This window comes from Xiphophorus couchianus, chromosome 22, assembly GCF_001444195.1.
Source record: "Xiphophorus couchianus chromosome 22, X_couchianus-1.0, whole genome shotgun sequence".
Taxonomy (NCBI): Eukaryota; Metazoa; Chordata; class Actinopteri; order Cyprinodontiformes; family Poeciliidae; genus Xiphophorus; species Xiphophorus couchianus.
In genome coordinates, this window is record NC_040249.1 from 11392747 (window position 1) to 11415335 (window position 22589).

The window sequence follows — 22589 nt, forward strand, 5'->3', positions numbered from 1 at the left end:
ATCTTTCATTCTTGGTAAGAATATGAAGAAACATTATGATATAAATCTGATTCAAACCATGACTGATGGATAAATTTGATTAAAAGCAGAGAACAACAATGAAATAATGACAACTCAGTCTTGCCCACCTTTAGTACAGACGAACTTTGGCAGCTGTTGCAGGGATTTTTCCAAATAAAGACCTCATGAAAACTGAGCCATACTTTCTTCTCACAAATTAGCTCTCCGAAGCGTATCTAAAGATCCTCTTTCACTGACGAAACAGGCAGGTGGTGGTGTATAGTGATGAACAGAGGGACCCTATATTGAGTTTCTAAAGTGTATTACCAGATCGGAGCAGAGGTTCAAAGAAGTAGCTGACTAACTGATTTAAGGCTTTTACAGGCTTAATCTTAAATGACAATGAATACTTTTCAATTGTATTCAGTTTTAGCTGTAAATTATTTAGACCGCGGTTTGGGGGGTATTCCTTCTACATATTTGAAAAAAAGATCCCTAATTAATGTCACAAAAATCCATTTAAATAAACTAAACACATACAAATAAATTTAAGGAACATAGCCAGAAAAGTGTTTCCTTTTCAGCAAGTGTACAATTGAAGTAGGGTCATAGCAGTGAAAAAGAAATTATGCATTTCCACATGCAATTTTCCAAAATTGAATTTTTTGAAGCATGCTGAACATCTAGTTACTGATGTCACAGGAGGTCATAAGGTTAGACAGTAGATAGTGAGAATAAAAAGAGACAATTAGGAATAAAAAGAAAACTGGGTTTCAAGCGTTTTCTGTCTCATATTATACTATGTAAAAATATATTTTTGTCAAATTAATGTGGCTTTAATACAACTAGGAAGGCTCCACTATCTAAATTATATGTATCCATATGGTCCCTGGACCCAGAACTTTGGAACTCCCCCTAATTCAGTTTGACTAGTGTGGACTCTGTTGTGTACAACAAACAAATCCAACTTAATCTAATTTGTATTTGGATTATAATGAAAGTTGCTATGAAAACATATTTTGCTATTCCTAAGAGCACAGAGAAGTGGAAGGAACCACGAAGCATTCAGTTCTGACGCTTAGAAGTGATAAACATGCCACCATGAGCAGCTAAAAAAAAAAAAAGCTCTCCCCTCTATCTGAGCCCCTGCCCTTCCTTCCTCTGTCAAACCTTTGTGGACTAGCAGCAGTCTGTCGGTGCTCGGAGAGCACCGCCTGCCTTCCCAGAACAGAGCAGAGGACAGGGCTCTGACGGTGACCGAACCAAACGTACTCGGTGTGAGAGCGGAGCTGCGAATGACCAGGAGGCGTTCAGTTAGTTCGGATCTGCTGCGCGAGGACTGGATAGGTTCTGGTGACGAGGAGCAGAACCTCGAGTACCGAGTCTAGAGGACAATCGGCGGCTTTTAGCGTGTTGCTGTTTGAAGAAAAGTTGTTTCTGTCCATCGGACACAGGCTGAGGACATTTACTGTTGGAGGGAGCACTGTACGGACTGCTAGTAAAGAACATTTTGACTCGGGTGAGTATCACGCTGATTTAGGCGCTCTTGTGTTTTTGGTCGTGCAGGAAGGTTAATTTGTTGAGTTTTCCTTCAGCTTTTTTCCCTCTCGGATTTATTATTTGACGAAACGCTCATTTGGATCGCACCAAAATAAACACTGAACTTGTGGAGTTTGTTGATATTTGCATAAGGTATGTTCTGACATTTAAAGGTTGATAATGGTACTTGGAGGTGTGCGTGACTGTGTGATTGGCAGTAGTCTGATTTAATAAATCTGAGAACCTCAATCCACTCTGTAAAAATAAATACAGTTTTCCAGTTTCCCCAAGTTTTTCCAGAACTGAACTCACTTCCTTTGCCCTGAAGAGTCCTACTGTGTGCGGGTGTGTGTGTGTGTTGAAGGCAGAGAATAAGTATTGCTCTGTTATCACCATCCCAGCTGTTTCAGTGAATGCCTATTGCAACTGGTGCACACCCTCACTTTCTCTCTCACACACACATCACCACACACACGCCGATACACAGTGCATTTGGAAAACACTTAAGTTGTTTTCCCACTTCCTGCTCTTAACATCTGCAGCTGCTTTTTGTTGCACAATAAGGACAGAAGGAAACAGAATTACATGTCATGGAAAGAAAAAGTTGAACAAGACATAGCTGTTCAATACTTTCAATGTCTCCTTAAATTTATGGATTGGTTTTAAGTTGAATTGGAAACAGCCCGGTTCTGATTGGGTCATAAATAATTCCTGCAGGAGCAGCAGGCTCTCTTGCTCCCTCTCTCTCTATCTCTCTTTCCATATGTAGTGAACTCCCCTTTTGCAGATGATTAATGTGTTGGATGTGGTGTTGTCACAGCTTTAAGCTGAATGCAAACATTAGGGTCACTGCACATAAAGGCAATCCATGCATGCATGCATAAGTACTGCAAGTTTGTAAAAATGCTCTGCAGGCATCTATGCTCCCATCTTTTCCAGGACTGTAGTTTTACAGCTCCAGAGCATCACGTCTGCTCACAGCAAAACCGTACATCATCCTGCCCTGTCACCACAGGACATCCTAGCGCACAGAAAACGGGTGTTGCTTTCTGGCCATTAGGATTAGAGGTAGCAGCAACGATGCTAAGAGATCATTTTAATCAGAAGCCCTGAGGGGTGTGACATGTGAGGTACCTTGGGAAGAACATAATCAAATTCATGCTCAAAATAATCTGGAAATCATGAAACCTTGAAACTAACAACATGTTTTTATTCTTCCTTCTTGAATAAACAAACCTTCCTTCCTCTTTGCACATGCTTTCATCGAGTTGGCAATCTGAACGCATGCAGTCACAGCTGGTGCACGTTTTGCCAAAACGTGACAATGAATCCACGGAACAACTTTTGTGATCTAATTTGCCCATAAACTAATTTAATTTGAAAATCGCACACACATAGGCACATCTGCTTGTTCAGAGGCAATCTTATGCAATACATGGAGTAAAATCCTTCATGAGACAGCAGACATCATAACCCACATTAGACTGTGACATAAACTGACAGCCATCTGACACACCTGAAAGTCTCACTTAAAACAATGTCCATTCATCTATTTGAGTGTAAGAATACACAACTGTTTCATCAGCAGCAGTCATGGTGATTGTGTTTTTTGGTTTTAATTAAATGCATTAAAGCAACAGGCTACTACTTCAAGCCATTATGAAACTTTGCTTTAGGCCCAGGTGAGGAAGAACATAAAACATCTTCTGTTGGGAAGCACCATAGGTGCTTTGGTTCCCTCAAAGAAGTGATTCCTTTTTTGTACAGTATAATTTAACTTCTTCATACTAGATTATGTTGATATTCTGAAATGCGCTGATGAGAAGTTTGTGGCCAATTTTCAATATTTAATTTTTTTTAAGTTCAGACTTGCTAATACGGATTCTATTTCTGTTTAATAGGAGTCAAAGAGTCTAAAATCAGACTTTGGAACAGGAGTAAAAATTTTGAAAACAAAGTCAAAATGTTTGCAGAATTCATATTCTTGCCGACTCATGTTCTTATTTTGTGTAGATTGTAGATCCTTACCTTAACTCTGAGATTTCCAAAAGGCTGCCAGCATTTTGGCAGCCTTTTGTCTGTCTTCATGACAGACAAAAGAAAGCTTAGAAGGATAAAACCAAGTGACTTTCCTGTTCTCTGTTTAGCCCTCCTGTTATGCTGAAGTCTCACTTTCTCTTGATCTCTCACAGCCTAAATGAATGCTGTGAGATGCCTTAGGATATGATATGATATTCCTTTTAAATACCTTTATTGTTTTCTGTGCTTTCTCTGCATCAAACACTTCACAGAAGAAGGTGACTTGTGAGTGCTCATCTCTTAGTATCTACATGGAAAAGAGTTGTTGTTTCTGTGACCTGAAAGTTCTTCTAGCGTGGTACATTCACTGACCAGAAAATAGATCTAGCATCTCTAATTCAGTGTGTGATGAAATATGGAAATAGCATAGTTTTACCAATACAGATTTTTGTCATTGATCCAACAAAGAGTGTTTCGTTGAGATTTACATAAGTTTTATGTCAGGTTATTGAAATAAGACATGATGAAGAGTACAGTTGGGCAGACACAAGTTGTCATTTAGACACACATACACACACGCAGAAATAAACATAAAGATTGCCCTTGTGTGTCGAACTGTAATTAGCTCCGCCTGGGCTTGCAGTGACCTTTTCCTTTTTCGGCTTTCAAAGGTCTCTCCACTACACCAGCAACACTAATGACTTTGCACTCAGTGCTTTCACAATGTGTTCAGCAATTTTCAAAGTCTGTCCTTCAAATATTTCTTCAGCTTTCTAAAGAGGTCTGCTTATCCAAGTCATTGTTCACTCAGCGAGCGCCTAAGCACAGATAGCCTTGCAAAGTTGACAGTGAAATGAGTTCTCAGGTCTTCTACAATGTAGTTCATTTTTAAGTGCTGCTCTGCCAGTCCTGCTTCAACAAACCAGCATTTGCTTTTGTAATGAATGTGTGCAAGCATTTTAAACATTAATGTAAAAGAGGTCAGGTCAGATCTGCAAACAGAAGAAAACTGTGATCTGCTGGAATGTTACATTTCCATACTGCTGAACCTTTTGCTGAAGTTTTAAGAGACATACTGACTCAAGGTAATGTCATGCCTTCTTGGTCTTCAGGTCTTTATGTTAGCAAGTTGTAGACCTTTTGCTAATGGACTTCTGCAGGATCCTTCTCATCTTAATTAAACCTGGATACCAGCGAAGCAGGAAAACAAACGTATGAATGCGTGAATTGGAGGCTGTGTGGCAAGAGATCATTCTAAACAGTTTGTAATGTGTTTGCTAGGTATGCTTGGTATGAGAAGGCTTAGACGTTTTGCTGCAGGAAACTCAACAGAGCTTGGTACACTTCTGGAGGATAATCCCTGATGCTGTGATCTGTCCAAGTCTGCATATCGCTTCTGAACTTTCTGGCATGTATGATTATTTGGAACAGTACGTGGTGTTCAGCAGATAACTTGATAACGTTTGCATAAATTGGAGCAAAAATAAACCTGAATGTTTCAAATTCTATGTTTGTGCACCAATTTGGAAATTACAAATTAAAAAAATTTCATATTCCTGTTAAATTGTGCTGCAATGCTGGTGAGCACAAATCATCAGTAATGAACACAACACCCAAGTACAGTACACACGGGGAATGTCTGCAAATAGTTCTGCCGTCTAGGCTGCATTAGTGCTGTTATCGCTCTGTTTTGCATAAAATCTCTGATTGAACTGTAATAATAGTGCAAAGTGGGACATAAGAAAAAAATTATATAATAGACTGGTGTTTACCAATGTCAGCTAAGAACAAGAAACCAATGCTTCTGTTCACCCCGGCTCACCAAAATTGGGTCATAAGAGATTTTTGTGGTGCAATGAGTTTAGATTTCAGCTTGTCCCTGATACTTGTCATTTAGACCGTGCTTTGCAGACTTTTTACTTTCGCTTTTTAAGGCAAACTGGAGTTCAATTGAATGGCTTTTGCAGTCTGATAGTTTTCATGCTGACCAGAGATGGGAATGAAAGCCCTCTTACAATATGTAAGAAGAGAAGGAATCAATGCAGAGTAGAGTTTGTCGGGTTTTAATGGATATCAGTGGGCAGAGCTTTCCCTCAGATCACATTAACCAGGAGTGTTGAAGCCTGCCAAATGTGCCAAACATCCATTAGCAGGCCAATCAAACTCTGTTTGCGCAACAGTTCTGTATTTAATCACTACACCCGTAAGATATTAGTAACTTGTACTGTCACCTAATTTCTGGAGAGCAGTCCTCATTATATTACACTTGCTAAACAAAAAAGTGTAATAATAATCTGTTCTGTGTGGTAAGTACTATCATCACATTTATCCAGCTAGCTTTCTTTCTCCGTTTCGCTCTGGTTCTTTCAGCAGCACAGAAAAAGTGGCCTCATATGTCACAAGATGTCACTTCACTTCTGTCAGGAGGCTGATGTATGGGAACCAAAGAGGCCAGTGCTGAAACAGCAGACCACACACAAGATGTGCTCATAGTTGATGGATGACACCAGTGTAAAGTCCAGAAGTGAGGCTCATTGCCTGGTGGCACATGAACGATTTGAGAGGTGATGTGCTGCAGCTGCAGGAATTGCATGTTTTTATTGGTAGTGGTTTTATACATTTGGCCTAGACTGTTTTTATTTTGAACTCAGTGAAGAGATAGTGAGGAGTAGCAGAACAAATAATGCATTTCGCCTTCACAAAAGTGAGAACAATTGATTAAGTTGTTGGCTGTTGTTTTTCTTCTCTACTGGAAACTTAATTTGTCCCAGCGACAAATTTCATCATTAACACTTTTGTGGTAATGATGAAAGTGACATTAAGGACTATTTATTACTCTTTTTTTAGGTCACTGTATGGCTGTGACTGCATAACACCACTTTCATAGCCCCAGAAACACAAATACTGTAATCAAAAAACATTCCCATATGTAATATGCTTTTTTAGGACACCACTCATGCAAAAAAGTGAGATTTGTATCACTAAAATGCACACAGTACGTGCATTTAATCATATTTTCAAATTTATCAATATTTACTTTTGCACCTTTATTGAACAAATAATGGAGTAAAAGAGTAAAAAAATAATAATCCTGATAATATGGACCTGTTTTAGGGATTTTTAGACATCATTAATTTGAATTTATTGCGGCAACAATGAATCAATATATTATCATGACATGAAATTTATCACGATAAATAATAAGCAATACAATAAATGCCCACTCCCTGTTGTTTAGGTTTTTGTTTGATGTGAAGGTTGGATTTCCTCTCTTTTTGCCAGCATCCTTCTTTGAATGTGTTTTTGCTCATCAGAGTGAAACCAGCTTGGAGGATGCATCTGCCAGCTGACCCCTCTGCAGAATATATAACATGCAGCCCCCCTCCACCCCCACTGCTCCCCTTAATGTGTCAGCTGACAAGCTTGGGTAAACTGTAGTAGTGTTGCCTCCAGATAAAAGGATCTGTGGTGCATGTGGATTTGCAGGGGGTGGGAGTATAATGGGGAGGGGTGTTTCTGGGATGGCTTGGGTAGCATTGACCATGAGAAAGAGTTTACATCCTGACCCCAGTGTGCCTCTGCAGACTGTATCTCTTTGGTGTAATCATGGGGTCAGTCCCTCCTTCTTAATTGGTGACAGATGTCTTGCCTCATCATCTGCGACTGCAATCGTTTTTTTTCTCCTCACACATGTTGGATTGTCTACATTCCCAGAAATCTTCTGGGAACCTCTGGGATGCGGTCCCAGATCTCAGTAACCTACCCCCGCCCCCCCACCTCCTCCATCACTCCCTGGACTGAACTGGTTCTCATGTCTTCTGAATCTTCCAGCTGGTTAGGAATTTGTTCTGCTTATGAAAACATTCGGCAGATTTTAACTGTATGAAGTGATGCTTTTGCTTGTTGTCAGCTCAGCTCGGCTCAGACTTACGGAGCTCAGCCTTGAAGGTGTTGTGTGCTTTTGTCTCCTCTGCATTGTCCTGCTGAGAATTGGTTCCAGAGAACTGCATCCTTCTGCTGAATAAGATTTCCTGGAAATGAGCGACAGGACAGATGGAACAGAAGAAAAGAACAGAGTTTGCATTCAGTGCATCAGCAGGAAAGTGAAATCAAGTCCTCAGTTTGAGACATACAGAACGTGTGTGTGTGCTCTGCTGAATATTAAAAGCAGTATATGAAACAAAGAGTCCAGCCTTTCTGTCTTTAATCCACACACTGCTTCAAGCCTCCTCCAGCTTTCTTTGATATTTATTATTATCACTATTGTTAACGGCTTTGATCAGCATGAAGTTTGGTGTCTTTGGGGAGTTGGCGTCCCCCTCCCACCTGCCTGCTTGGGGCCCAGACTGCTGAAGACAGAAATGGGTCAAAGTTTAGTGGAGCGTCCTGTCTGACCTGGAGGAGGGAGGGGGGTATCTGCTGAGTGCCAGGAACGGCCTTGCTGGACACATGGGGCTTTTTTTCATAACTTTAGTTTTTTCAGCTATTTAGTTTTTGTTTTGCTTTTTTCAAATCAGAGCCTCTTTATTCAACAAAATGTGGTGATCAGTAAATACCAATACCAAAAGTAAAATACAAAGTTTAGTCTGATTTAAAGTATTTACTTCCCTTTCTGCCAGAGTAGTCAATAATTATTTCCATCGGGAGCAGAGTGTCAGAAAGTAGTTGCTGTAAAACAGGTTGCACTTTAGGCTGCGATAGACAGTAACACCTTCCACACAGAAGAGTGTTGTTTTCACAAACTGCTGGGTAGCTGTGGTGTGTTCACTGTTGAGAGCAGATCTGCTGTCTGGTTGAGGTTTTGTGTAAATGATGTGTCCTTATTTAAATTCTCAGAACTTAACATGTTTCCAACAGTTGATTAAAAGGTAATTCTTTGCTGTGGTTGCATGTGTGACAGAAAACCAAGATCTGCTTTACTCTCCCCGGTTTCTGACTCGCGCCAGAACTCTGAAATCACGTTGGATTTTACAAGCATATGCACAGTTCAATATCGACACGGAGGGAATAATTATTGCTAAATGTTTGATTGACTTGAAAAAGAGCTAAGTTTTCTAGTGTCAACAGCTAAGCAAAGGCATGAATAAGATTTAACTCCTATGAACACTGTGTAGAACAGAGAGCAGCGTTGCTCCGCAGCATATTTTCTTGCTCCTTAAAGCTTTAAAAGCAAAACACTGCACATTAAAGTGACAGCAAACAACTGTGGGTTTGTAAACATGTATGACAGTGTAACAGATTGTTAGCAGAGATTAACATCAGCCTCAGTATGTGTGTGTTTGGAGCATCTCCAGTTTTTGCAGTTGGGGAGGCATTTGTGTCCCTCCTCAGATGTCTGGAAAATTCAAATCAAGGCAGATTTAATAAAGATAAGACCGGCTTCCTTTGTCAAAAAAGATCTCCCAAAAACAACGATGGAGTCATTTTAATCGGAAACATGTCAATATTTGGAGTACTGTGAGATAAAGATTTGAAGAAAGGTTTAATTTTGTTTTCTCTTTTGTGATGATGTTTTTCTCAGCCTCTACTGGGTTATACATTCTCCAAATAAGTATCTACATTTATCTCGGATAATATATACGTACAATATAATATCACGTATCTCGTATTAACGTGGTTTTCAGCCTCAAAACATGAGACATGTTTAATTAATGCTGCATGTAAATTTATTAAAACCTTTTCATGAATCATTTACCTGCAATTGATCATAGTCTCTGCACCCTATTCTTGAAAACAAGATTTCCATTTCAAACTGATGCGGTATTCTTGTCACATTGATATCTGGCCCAGTATTAAACACATCTCCGCAGATTAACATGTCTGGCTTCATAAAGGTCAGATTTCTTGCTCTAAATTCCCCAGAGTGGAGCAAGCCTCAGTTTTTAACATCCACATTTATAGTATACTGTTAATCAATCTTAGTAAAGATTTCCATTACTAATTTTTGATCAGTAATGGACAGAAAACAATCTTTGACATCCTGGTAAATCCTCTAGACAAATGTCTGCTGAAATTGGCAGTAATGTAAAGCCTATAAGAAAAAAATAAATCTGTAACCAACCCAAAAGAAACAAGGATGAATTTGTTGGATCTGTACCCCAGGTGATGTGATCATTTGTGTGTAAGATGCTAAAGTCTTCACCTTCTCCAAACTTTGCACATTTCAGCAAAATTTTATTTACTCAATTAGCAATAATGGATTTAGGTGATTTAATGAGTTATTATTGCTGCTTCAACTTTAAGCAGGGTTCCTAAGCAGAATTAACAACTGCGGAAACTATAGAATTGAAGTTTTCTCAAAGGGAAGATTTGATGTTTAATCTTCCTAACATCCATCTGTCCGGTCGTTCCATCCGTTCATCCAGTCTTTCCATTTGTCTGTTTATCTGTCCACACTTAAAGTCTGACCACTGTAAAATTATCTACCATTAATGTTTTTTTTTTATTATTATTCAAACGTGACAAATGTTTCAAAAGGAAGGTGAACAGTGGGAGGTTTGGCTTGGAAAAAGTATAGAAGCCTAACCTGAAAATGTTTTTGAACCGTTGTTGTTTTAAAATATTCCAGACTATATAAAATATTTAAAGTCAGTGTAAGTGAAGTTTCTTTTTATTACCAGATTGTTAAAAAAGTAAACATTACTTTGCCTACTTACTTCATTTCCATGTTGGCACGTGTTGTGCAGCGGTGCTTTGAAAAACCCAACGTTGACATGAGGAATAGGAGATTTGAGATTTCACAATTAAACTATGTCTTATGTAATGGCTCATCTGCTGCACCTATTGCAACCATACCAGGAATTACTGGTGTGCAGAATTTAAACTATAGCGCTCGTCTGCTGTCAAAGATCAAACAGGAAGATTAAGGTGCAGACTGAGCGTTTTTGAGGGGCAGAAACAGCAGCGGCAGATGCAGGGATGAGCAGATGAAATGAGGCCAGTGTCATCCTGTCTCATTAACCATGCAGGGTTGGGAGGGGATTAGCCTCACTTACATAACTCCAGCTCCCCCCTGTCTCCCCCCCTTAAACTAGCCTATCTCCCCCCATTTTTTTTGTCTAACCCCACACTCATAATCTTTAAAGAGAAGGAGGAAGATTGTTGTGGCCTATTTGTTATTCCCGCATTTTAGACTTTCATCTTTCTACAAAACAGAAATTTGAAGAAGCAGGAGACAGAAGCAGGCTGATTGTGGTGGGAATTGTTGAAGAGGGGAACAGATGTCAGGAACTGAGAGAATCAGTCAACAAATGCAGACTTTATTCCCAGATGTGGTAATAAAGTGCAGATGAAGCTGATGGAAAAGACAGTACAAGAGGAAAAAGAAAGATAGCGGATTGTTGGGGGTGAGGTGGGAGTTGTGGGGTGGATCAGATGATCTATTTATAGTTTATCCCTGATGTTGGGTTAGACTGCTTGGCCCAATGCAGCAGAGCTCAGCATCTATGTCAGTCTTCATGTCAGTCTGCATTAGCTCTGCACACACTCACACACATATAGATATTTATGAATGTACCCCGCGGGTGTGAACACAGGCTGTCACGTAAATGCGAGTGTGCTGACCTTTGCCACTGAGCAAAACAAGATCACACACCAGCACATCACCTGGCTGTGTGTAACAGAGTTAGTGAGGTAAGGGAGCTGCCTCCGTTCTGCTTAGTTTATGCAAAAACAAACAGGAACTCGTCTTCTTGGGACTAAATTAGTCTCATTATCTTCCTTGTCCTTTCAACTCTTGTTTGTTTTGGGCTTACATTTGCATATTAATGGCCATCCTCCTTTTGTTCTCTTTCATGGTACAGTTAAAGATGACTGTCTCGCTTTCTTATTGTGGAGGAGGTTGTTGTCCTTGATTATTGTTCCCTCTGATGACAAATAAAGGACTTATAAAAAGAGAATGCGTTGTAAAAATTCATATGTTCCAATTAACTATTAATTATGCGATCACAGTTTTTTTATGTCACACATATACCCCTCTTATTTGTCCTAGTCAACAGAAATTAGATTATGAAATCTAAAATTCTTTGTAAAATTTGAATCATACTGACTGATTTTATCTCTGACCTGATATCTCAGATGGTGCGTGTCAGCAGGTTGCAGCGAATATCAGCTGGCCAGACTATTTTCAATCCTTTTTCACTTCTTATGTTTCTGTGTCACTACGTTAACTTATTCTAGAAACGTACTCTGCTCTGAAACAGATTACACATGATACACAGATACAGCTGCACGTCTTCTGAAGTATTGCTGCTTTGGTCTCAAACAAGTGCATAAATGTTCTCTGACTATATCAGGGTTGTTTTCCTTTTCCTCTATGCAAGTTAACAAAATCCACAATTGAAAATAATTCTGAATGGGAAATTACCATGAAATTCCCTCTGACTTCCTCGCTTCCTGAATGATTCCCATCTGGGAGCATCTCAGTGTTTGTTTGTTTTAGCTGTTTCTGCCTGGGCTCCATTAACCTGCATTGTGCCGTGGCAAAGGCAAAGGATCGATTCATGAACACACTAAAATGTGAGCAATCATATGACTGCACATATGTGGTAAAATGTGGAAAGACACTGTTGACTTTGCTTTTACAAAACCAGAATTTGGAAATAAACTATAGATTTTGGGGAATACTGTATGCTTTACATATAGTTTCTTAAGAGGTTTAGATGTTTTCATCAGATAAAGTTATAACCTTTCTGTTTTTGAGGCTGATGTTTGGCTCTACAGCAGTAGCCTTCTTGTAGTTTATCAAAGTTTGAATATATTTTTGGAGCAGTGGCTCCCCTGCCTGCGCTGCGGCAGCATTTCCATGCTGTTTCCTCTGCTAAGACAAAGCTCTCTGTGCGAAGAAATGTGTTTGAAATTATGACGAAAGGCTAAAAAGACAGGGAGGTTGAAGATAATGAGAGAGAAGACAAAGAGTGGGAAATGAATACAGATGATCCGCGTCCTCCAGACAGACAAATTGTTACAACAGCAGAGGCAGTCTGAAAAAGACAAAAGACGGGACAAAACTTTTGGCTCCGGCAGTGGAAAGTAAAAATGAAAAATGCTCCTGCTGTCTTTGTTTGATTTCTTAATTATTCTCAACTCACTTCTTTTTCATCTGTGTGGTCAGCTGGCACTCCTGCTGTCATCAACACAGCAAAAGCTACAAAAAAAACCCTTCACTTTTATGGGTTTTCAGTAAACATGCAAATACATAATTTAAGGGGTTTCTGCTGGAGCTGCTTCTCTGAAGATTGGTTGCAGGAATAAGTTTGGCTCTTTGTTGCTGCTACTTCCAGATTTCATGTCGGCTAACCTGAACATTGGGAAAGACGACTCCGAGTCTGAGAGGAACGTCACATGATTGAATAGAGAGATGAAGTGCTCAGTAAAAGAAAGTGGAGAAGTTTGATTACAGATTATTTTATTGTTGTGATTCATCAAACTAAAGATTAAAAACAGTTGTCACTGCACTTTTATATTTTAACAATGTTACCAGGTACTGTTCAGATTTTGTTTTTCATCAGATAACTAAATCTGATGAGCATATTGTCACCTTCCTAAAAATAAAAATCATAGCATAGGTGACTTTTTTTTGCCCAAAGGGAATTTTGTGAAAAAATAAAAATAAAAAAAATCACTGCCTTTTTTTTTTTTGCCAAAAGTTATTTAGCTGAGGCTTGACACTGATTTTAGATTCTGTAAATGACAATTTGAGGCACATCAGAACCTAATAGGATTTAGATTTTTAATGTTGCTGCTCCTCAGAATACTTACTTAAATTGTGCAGTTATATTAACAATATTAACATTGATATATTAATATTTTTTACAGTGTTTGTCCTTGATGTTTATAGATATAAATCTTCATTTATTTGAAGTAAGTTTTGTGTCTTTGAGTGTAGTAAATTATCTGCAAGTACGGTTTTGATGAAATATACATTTTGTTCATTTATGAATTATGTCAGAAATTCTGTTTATATCATAAATGTTCTCTTTGTTCCACAAATATAATCCTGGATGGATAGCTGGACAACGAATGCCAAGCCCTTGATATCTCATAGACAGTACTTTGCATTATCTGACCAGATATTTCTATAAGGTCAACGTATCAGATGAGTCAGAGGATGGTGAGCAGGTTTAGACAGACTGCCCTCTAGTGAAGAAATATTAGATCTGCACTGACAGGACTTTCTACATCAGAGGTGAGGAGAAAGCTAACAGGACAGAAGTTTAAACATGCAGCAGGCTGATCCATCAGAGCAGCACGGGCAAACACAGTTCACATTGTTCTTTTCTTAACCTGTAAGATGAATGCTGCTCATTAATCATGGCTATTTGTCTTCTGTTGTAAGTGTAGAGGTCAGTGATTAAACCTTGTTTTCTGCAGTGGAGCCAACTCTCTCTCTCTCTATTTTCCTTCCTCTCAGAGGATCAGAGGAAAGGCTGCAGTTTGTCACTGCTCCACTCGGCTTTTCGTGGCTCTGATGTTGTCTGCCGCCAAATCCCAGCTGAATAAAAGCCAGAAATTGAAGCGGCAAATTATGTTTTAAGTTTGTGTGCTTGCACAAGGAAAGCAAGCAGGAAAGTGGGCCAACCATCACGCAGGACACATTACTGCAACAAAACAGCTCTCTCCTTTTTTATTATTATTTTGAAAATGATAGCGGCAACAAACATATCTGGTAAAGTCTTAACATGAGGGTTCAGTTAATGGGAAAGTAAATGTGGGAAAGCTGCTAGATTTCCACTGATTGAATTCAACTGTAACGATTTTTACTCAACTTTTCATGTGTTATTTAGCTATAAAAATAAGCAAAAACACCTTGATACACCTGTTATTATAGAAATATATTTATTGTTCAGGCAAAATTGGCAATTACATATTTCCAATATTGTCAGATAATAGCTGATTTGTTTATAAATTTTTTGTTGTTTTGTATCGTGTGTCTTTGGTTTTATGTCTATGTGGATCACGGGGCTGTTAAATCGATCAATCAATCAATCATTCAGTCAATCTAGCAATCAATCTATCTATCAAAATATAAAAAATATGCAATGGCAAATAATTGATCTGTATTGTTACATTTGTTTTTGTATTTTTAACTATGCTTTAATTAAATTAATACTAATGTTATGTATTTTACATGCTTGTCAAGCACTTTGTGAATTTTTCTTCTGTAAACTGGTATATAAATATTAAATAGTATAAATAATATTTACTTCATTGTAGCATTGGAAGAGACACCATACATTATTATAATAAAATATTATATATGTTCTTCATATATCTAATCTAAATGCTTACACCACAGAGTTTAAAAAAAACAAAACATTGCTGTTTTTTGATAAATATCTGTGTAGATGTTAACCATTGATGTTTCACCATTTAGTATGCAAATACTATGACTATCCATATCATTAGACAAAGGGACAATGTCTTTACAAATAAATATATTAAGCCCAAGGGAATGGGCTGGTACAGAGTTTGTTTTGAACTGATCTGAAAGCTTGTTTCCCTCTTATTGTATCACGTTGGCAGAGATTAAACAACACTTTTTTAGTATGTGGTTTTTATTGGTGTTGTTTCTCATCAGAGTTGCAGCTTTTCAGCACAGGAAAACACTTTGGAGCTATTCCCCCAAAAACTGTAAGTAAGAATCTGTCTGATTTACAAATTGAGTCCATTAAGCCAGAAATTCAGCAGAGTCTTTAATGACCTCCTTGGTTATATTATCCTGTGGGAGCAGCACTTCTGAATCATTGTCTCATCTCCTCGACATAAAGGGTCATCCCAGCCGTGAGGACATATGCTGCAGCAGGGGTGTATTCTATCCACACAGAGTTATAATGGATTATAATCTCAATCTAATCTGCTCCCATAGGGTTGCATCCATCCATCATGGAAAGTGAGATCCCATCTTCTGAGTAGTAGATTAGAAATGAAGGTAGTGTGTGGGTGTGTGTGTGTGTGTGTGTGTGTGTGTGTCTGCCTGTATAACAGGAAAGACTGTAAATCCTCACATATTTCATGGCCTTACAGGATTTTATCAATATTAAAAAGAATAAAAAGATAAATCTGAGTCAAAGACTGTGCACATATACCTCTCCATATTTGTTTGTACTTCTAAATAACCTTTAAGGACATTGTTATTGTGTGCATTAGCATCATCAGGGTTACTGTCCACATTGCTTATATTAGTGAAACTTAAAGAGGGTCACATATCTGTTATGTTACAGATTTGACCCATGATGAGACCCGAGTCCCTCTGGACAGACTTGCCCCACCAGGATTAATGCCCCCACTTCCTTCCTCCAACTCCTGGTGGATCATGTTTCAAAATAATGTCGATGCATCGTGTCTGTATCAAATCTGGACTGAGACAATCATCTAATCGCTCAGATCTTATTTTTGCTTTAATATGTAGTTGCCTCCAGTGAAATATATTGATAGCATGACAGATATATTGATAGCAGGACTTTAAACGGAAAAAGACCAGAACACAATTCACAATAAAATAAAAAAGTCAAGTAAGGAAGAAACAATTTATTTAGTCTATTTGCTGAAACTTACTGACTACTAAATATTTCCCAGTGCTTGTGGTATTTAGGGAAGAAACCGATTATATCTACTGAATTTATGTACAAATACAAAAGGTTTGAAAATTAGCCAAAGTCCCCTTTTGCTTTGCATCGGCACGTGCACCATTAATAGTCAGTCCCACTGTTGCCAACTTCGTGACATTGTATATTTAGTGACATTTCAGACAAATTATATGGTATCGGGCAAAATAAAAATCAGCAAGTCACTTTTTTTTTTTTAATCAGTGATCAATGACTGGCTAGAAAACTGCAATCGTCAGTGCACGCCTAATGGTATTATAACAAAGTGGAAGTGATTGGGAACGACAGAATCTCTTGACATTTAAAGTCACAGAGCAGGTTCAGCAGAAGTTGAGGCTGATAGTGTGCAGAGGTTGCCAACCTTTTTCACAGTCTTTGGCTACACACCTCCGCATCTCATGCATTCTTTAGATTAGCTCAAGAACAATCCGTAGAGAGCTTCATGCTAAGTTTTTTTTTTCTTTCTTTTTTGTAATTAAGCAGCTGCATCCAAGCCATACAGTATACAAGCAGCTGTGAAGCATAGCTTGGCAGTGAGGCAATGTGGCACAAATGACCCCTGCAACAGCAACTAGAGAGCAAGAATCAATATTGTATCAATTGTCAGGGAGTAACAAGCTGCCCAATTACCTCATTGGCCAACTGAAAGGAGATATAGTTGGGGGAAGGAAGACACTGAAGATTTACATTTATAGTAGAAAAAAGTTGAGCTCTGATAGCACATCGAATCTTGGTGCCTCACAGCACTTCTTGTCCAACGTCTGCACACCATAGAGATGTTTATTGCAAGTTTTATAGATTGTAATATATTGTTTTAATTTTTCAGTTCAGCCAGCTCATAAAACCACAAAAACACTTCTGTAATTAATTAAAAATATTTCACTCAGTGGCTTCTTTTCATGTATTTTTGACTGGTTCTTGTTTTTGGAAAGTTTTACAAAGTCGGTTAAAAATACTTTTGTGTTACCTCTGTGCTATGACTTGTAGCCTGTGTTCGTTTATTTTCCGTTTCTGAATGAAAATTACCACAATGTACTTCCAAGCCTTTCAGCTACTTTTACTTTCTTCTCGGTTAGCGCCAAAAGCTCGACTCATTTTCACCCAACAATGAGCCTCTTGTGTTCAATCTGGATGATAATGAAAATGTTACAGAATTGGTTTTATTTGGAAGCAGCTCGCCAACAATGATGCTTTGTGTGTTTTTAATTTAGGCCAAATTGAAAGAGTTGCAGAGCTGAGTGAGGCCCTGGAATGAGAGCTCCCTGCCATCCTGTCTCCCCCAGACCTCCAGGAGGAGCACGCTGGGCGACACACTGAGGTAAATAATCACACTGAAGAAATAAATACCCTTCTGCAGACAAAGCCCTTCTCTGATGACGTTGACCTTCAGTATTTGCTGAGTCAAACACCCCCCTCTCCTCCTACCACTCTCGTTTCTTGTCTGAGTTTCTCCCTCCCCTTTTAGGTTTTGTTCTTTTCCTCTTGTCTTTTAGGGAGATGAGGGCTGTGATCAATGGACTGACTTGATGCTGACCAACTTTAAAGCAGCATAACTTTAGAGTGTTATTATGTTCCTGCACAGATGCAGACATATTTCAGGAATTGGGGGTCCTGCCCTTTGGGAAGAGTCTGGTTTAGGATGTGATTTGGGAATGGAAAGCAGTTGGTGTGAATGACACAGAGGTAAAGGGAGAATGAGGAGTTTAGGAGGTCAGAAGTTTGTACCAGAGTCCACGTTGCTTCATATGACAATCGGGTGTTTCACAAATAGGTATGTTACTGAATGTTTGTCTCTGCCACTAATAAATTTTTCTGCTTATTTATAAACTTTGGTAGTTAGTAAAATGTACTGTAGAGATCACTGCACTGAGCTTCTAATTATGGGCAGTGTTTGGAAGATTTGCTAGGTGATCACTGTATGGTCATCACAGCTGCACCAGCTGTCTGACTCTCTCCGTTTCAGACTATCCATTACAGATCTTCTGTGTCCTCTGCCCTTCTGCTTTCCTTCTGTCCAGCTCAATCCCAGTCCAGCTGTCCCCTTCCTTCATTAAATTGTTCTCCATATTTTGCACTGCTCTGTTGGAAGGGAAGGTCTTCTGGAAAGTCACTTTTTAAATGCTGAAGTGTTTTTGTAGGGGCCAGTCAGTGATTCATGCTTTGAAACATATTTATTCAGGGTGTTCCTTAGAGCTGCACATTATAGTCAATTGCAGATATTGTAATACCAGTGAGTGCAATTCTGTAGTCACAAAGGGCTGCTTAGATACAATATTGGATATTATATGTCTAGAGTCCTGCATTGACATTTTGGATATCGCCATATTATTTGTCTGGTTGGATGGACTCTAAATGATCTTAACTCTCAAATCTGATGTGCATTTTTCAATATTCTTGATGCTAAAGCCAATGTTGCTTTGCACTCTGAATATAATTTTAATTTAATTAAATAAATAAAATTAATAACATAAATAAAATAAAATACAATCTGAACTTCCAAAAAAAAATAAAAAATGTTAGAAATTCTGATTTTGAAGTTGATTTGTATTGACTGATGACTAATCAAAAGTGATGATTTGTTGGTTTTCGCAAATACATTTCTGGGAAAACATCTTTTCACAGAATCCAAAGTGAATTTTGTTTAATTTTAGACTTCTTGCTTAAGAAATGAATTCAGACAAAGGACATATTTTTAACAGCTCTAGCCTGTAATACTTTAGCCAGAATATTATGAAAGCTGAAGATCTGCACTTATGAATGCAGTGGCTGAAACAAGTCATGATGAGGATAATCAAAACTTTAACTGCTATGATCTATTTATACTCAATTTTGAAGTTTTAATTTATTTGATTTCCGTGCATATTTATCACTCATGAATAAATTTTTCTGCTGGTGTAGCCTCAATTATGTTATGTGACATGACAAACTGACAGAAATGCACTGTTGCATATTAATATAATATATCAGTCTGCTTCCTGTCCCACTACCCTCTGGATTTTGTTGTCGAATTGTGTATGATCCAGTGATGTTATTATAAGGCTTATTTTTCTGCAGCCCTATACATTGCACATTAACCCCTGAAAAACAAATGTAACACACACACACAAAAAAAACAGATAAAAACCCAAATAGTAGAACTTGGCAATTTACCGTTTTGCAGTGTAACAGTTACTATGAAATCTTCAGGTCATGTGCACAGATGTGAACGATTGCAAGGGGAAATGAACCTAGTAAATCACAATGTTGAAAGCAGTTGAGGTTTATTTCTGACTCTTGAGGGTTTAATGTGTTGTTCTGCACTGATGCACTCAGCTTGTGGGTTATTATTACCTGTTCAGAGGCTGAAATGGAAGCTTGTGCTGACTCACATAGCGTCACACACGTATATAAAAGACTCAAAAGCTTTCTGGTGTTGTATTTTCAGCCCGGAGAAGAGTTGGCCTGTGTTAATGGCAGTAAAGTGCCAAGTCAGAATGCAAAAGTGGACTTTTTTTCCTCTTTCTATAGCAGCATGGGACTCAGAGGGAAGTTCCAGGAAAAGAGAATAAAAAGGATTTCTCTCTCTTCCTACTGGTTCTCCATGGCAGCGTAAAACAGTATACCACAAACTGTTGATATTGTGTGACTCACAGGGCAGTGAGTTAGATAAATGTGTTTTTAGTCAGTTAATTTTGAAACGTAATTTCTTTTAATTAGAGAGGGGTTCCCTAAACCCCTCAAAGTATGTCTTTACATTATTTAAGTTTTAGAGAAGGCTTATCTCATTTCTCTTATCACTGCCTCTTCATCTCATCTCTCCTCTTACATCCTTTGTCCTCTGGACAATAACTTTTCATTTTATTTATTTAGCTCAGATCAGATGTGGGAACAAAGATTGAAATCACACCCTAGCTGTCAGTGTTCAACTAAATAGATTCGATTATCAGTGTAGTTTGCTTTTTGATCAGTAGGCAGTAACAGCTCAGTTAGCTGTTTGCTGTTCTTTTTAATGTTTACATTCACTATTCCAAAAAATCTATAAGTGCAAGATAAGCAGTAAGTATTAGATATCTCATTGAGAACTCTTCAGCCCATTATTTGAAAGTGGATGGCACAATTACAAAACTCCCAAGACATGAGTGTCCACCAACACTAACGAGCCGTTAGAGAAACAGCAATGAATATCATGGTAGGAGGAGCTGTAGAGACTCACAACTTCGGTGTAAAAATATATTAACGGCATAAAAACAACAAAAATCTGGCCTTTATAGAAAAGTGGTCAGAAAGCGAAAGTTACAAGAAGATTGTGTTTGCAGATTGTCTCAGTCCTGTAAAATATACTCTGGTTATTTTGAGGCTATGTGCCAAACATTGTGTGGTGGAATCATAAATCTGGATTTCAAGCTGAATAGTCCATCTTTCCAATAAAATGTGGAGGTGGCAGTATAATGTGGGGATACTTTTAGAGACGTTGGAAGATGAATGTAGCTAAATACTGAAGTACTGACAATCATGGAAGAAACCCTGCTAGAAACAGTCAAAGACTTGAGACAGGAATGGACATTCTCCTTCTAGCAACCCCAAACATACAGGCAGTGATACAGTAGAGTCATTGAGATCCAAGCACATTTTAGAATGGAATAGTCAAAGTCCAGACATAACTTTTTCCCTGATTATTTTTTCTTTCTCCCTTCCAAACTAACCATACTTGAACAATTTGTAAAGACAAAATTGGTACAATTTCAGTCTCTGCATGAGCTAAGCTGCTGGAGACATACCCCAAACTCCTTGCAGCAAGATGCTTCCATTTTGCACAGTATCAGCTCAGGGGGGCTGAATACAAATGAACACCAGACTTTTTGTGAACCTCAGCTTCACCTTTTTTATGTAACCCGTTAAAACTGTGATGCTGAGGCTGTAGGGTATGCTTTGACTTTCAGCTGCAAAAATCTGAACTGGAGAGGCATTTCTTTGTTACCTTGATGCACAAACTCTGGTACCTCTCTTTTATCTCCGCTTCATCACCCTGAAAAATACAATTCAGCGCATGCTGGTTTGACTTTCCACTTCTCTCCTAGTACCTGCTGAACAACACGCCGTTTTTTCCTCCATGAGCTCAAGAGACCGTGACGAGAGTAAAACTACTAAGACGTGCAGGAAAGTGTTATGCAATTTACCCCCATCTGAGTCAACCGACCCGCCCCCCTGCTCCGTATGCAGAGGCTGCAGCTCTTGATGTAGTCTGTGTTGTTTGATAATTACACAGCTGGGTATTACTGCACTGTTATAGAGCCAAAGGGGAGATGATGCTGAAACACCACAGCAGTGGGGTTGGGCGAGGTGTTCCCCTGATGCCTTCGGGCTGCTGTGCGTTTACGGTGAAGAAGACAAACGGGAGAATGCTCCCAAAATTGTTAAATCTAATGCAGAATTGTGTTGATGTAGAGATTATGTGTGAAGGAGAAGGGGTGGATGAGTCTCGGGCTGCGAACAGAAGGGGGAGGAGAGTAACTTGTGTGTGTGTGTTACGAGTCAAACTAGAGGCTCAGGGGCTGGCAAACAAAAGTGGGAGAGGGGAGGGAAAAACGAGGTGGAGGAGGAGGCAGAGGCGGTGCTACGGCAGACAGCAGGGAAGGAAAGCTGAGAAGAGGGACACTGGAGTGGAGTGAGACGAGAGAGTACTGGAGGATAAGGAGGCTTCCATTCGAAAGTCCTCGTGTCAGGATATGAAGTCCTGGATTGTTGCATCAGAAGAAAACTGAAATGTTGTGGTGACAAGGCAGGATACAGAACAACGAGAAGAAAAGGACATTGAGGAGAGGAATCTCAGCTGACAGATATTTTTACTTTTCCTTTATTTCAAGCAGAGAAAAAAAACAAAGATCAGCAGCAGCAATGCAGGACTCTCACTGGGGTGTGTATTGTTGCATTTATCTGCATATGGTTACATGAGTTGTTTTTTTTTTTTTTTCTCCAAACCTTTAGTCCCCTGTGTTCCTGTTTAGCTTGGCTTGCACAGTTGCTTGAGGGAGAACTTTACATTCAGGGAAGGTGATGTGGAAACTACATTAATGGGATGAGTAACAGAAAGAAACGTTGCTCAGCAGTTCTAGTTGCACAGAGTGGACTAGATTTTTTTTTTTTTTTAATTTGTGATGACTCCTAAAATAGTTGAAGTTAAAGTTTTAAAGTAGCGGGATGCTTCATATTCAGCTTTTCTTTTGAAGTTAGCTGCTCTGTGTAATCTAAAAATGGAAAGATGGATGACTTGGGAGCAGAGAACTCACAGTCTGAATTTATCCAGGTGGATCATAAATTTTTGGTGTGTTGGCCCAGATGCTGTTACCCTGGTCCTCTGTAAGTTGTGTTTTCAAAGAAGTTGGGGTGCTGATTTGAATTTTCAGCCTTTAGCAAAAGCTGTTCTTCTCACGGGACAGTTGGCCTGAA

The 22589-nt window shown here is 38.8% G+C and overlaps 1 protein-coding gene across 1 annotated transcript in view; it reads left to right on the forward strand.

The window, feature by feature from the left end:
- The first annotated feature begins 1157 nt into the window (after positions 1–1157).
- The window catches only part of lzts2a (leucine zipper, putative tumor suppressor 2a), a 39289-nt gene continuing 17857 nt past the window's right edge, over positions 1158–22589 (forward strand). The window contains exons 1-2 of the mRNA XM_028007347.1: positions 1158–1519; positions 17375–17481. The gene's annotated coding sequence lies outside the window, so the exon portion shown is untranslated. The remainder of the gene's footprint in view (positions 1520–17374; positions 17482–22589) is intronic.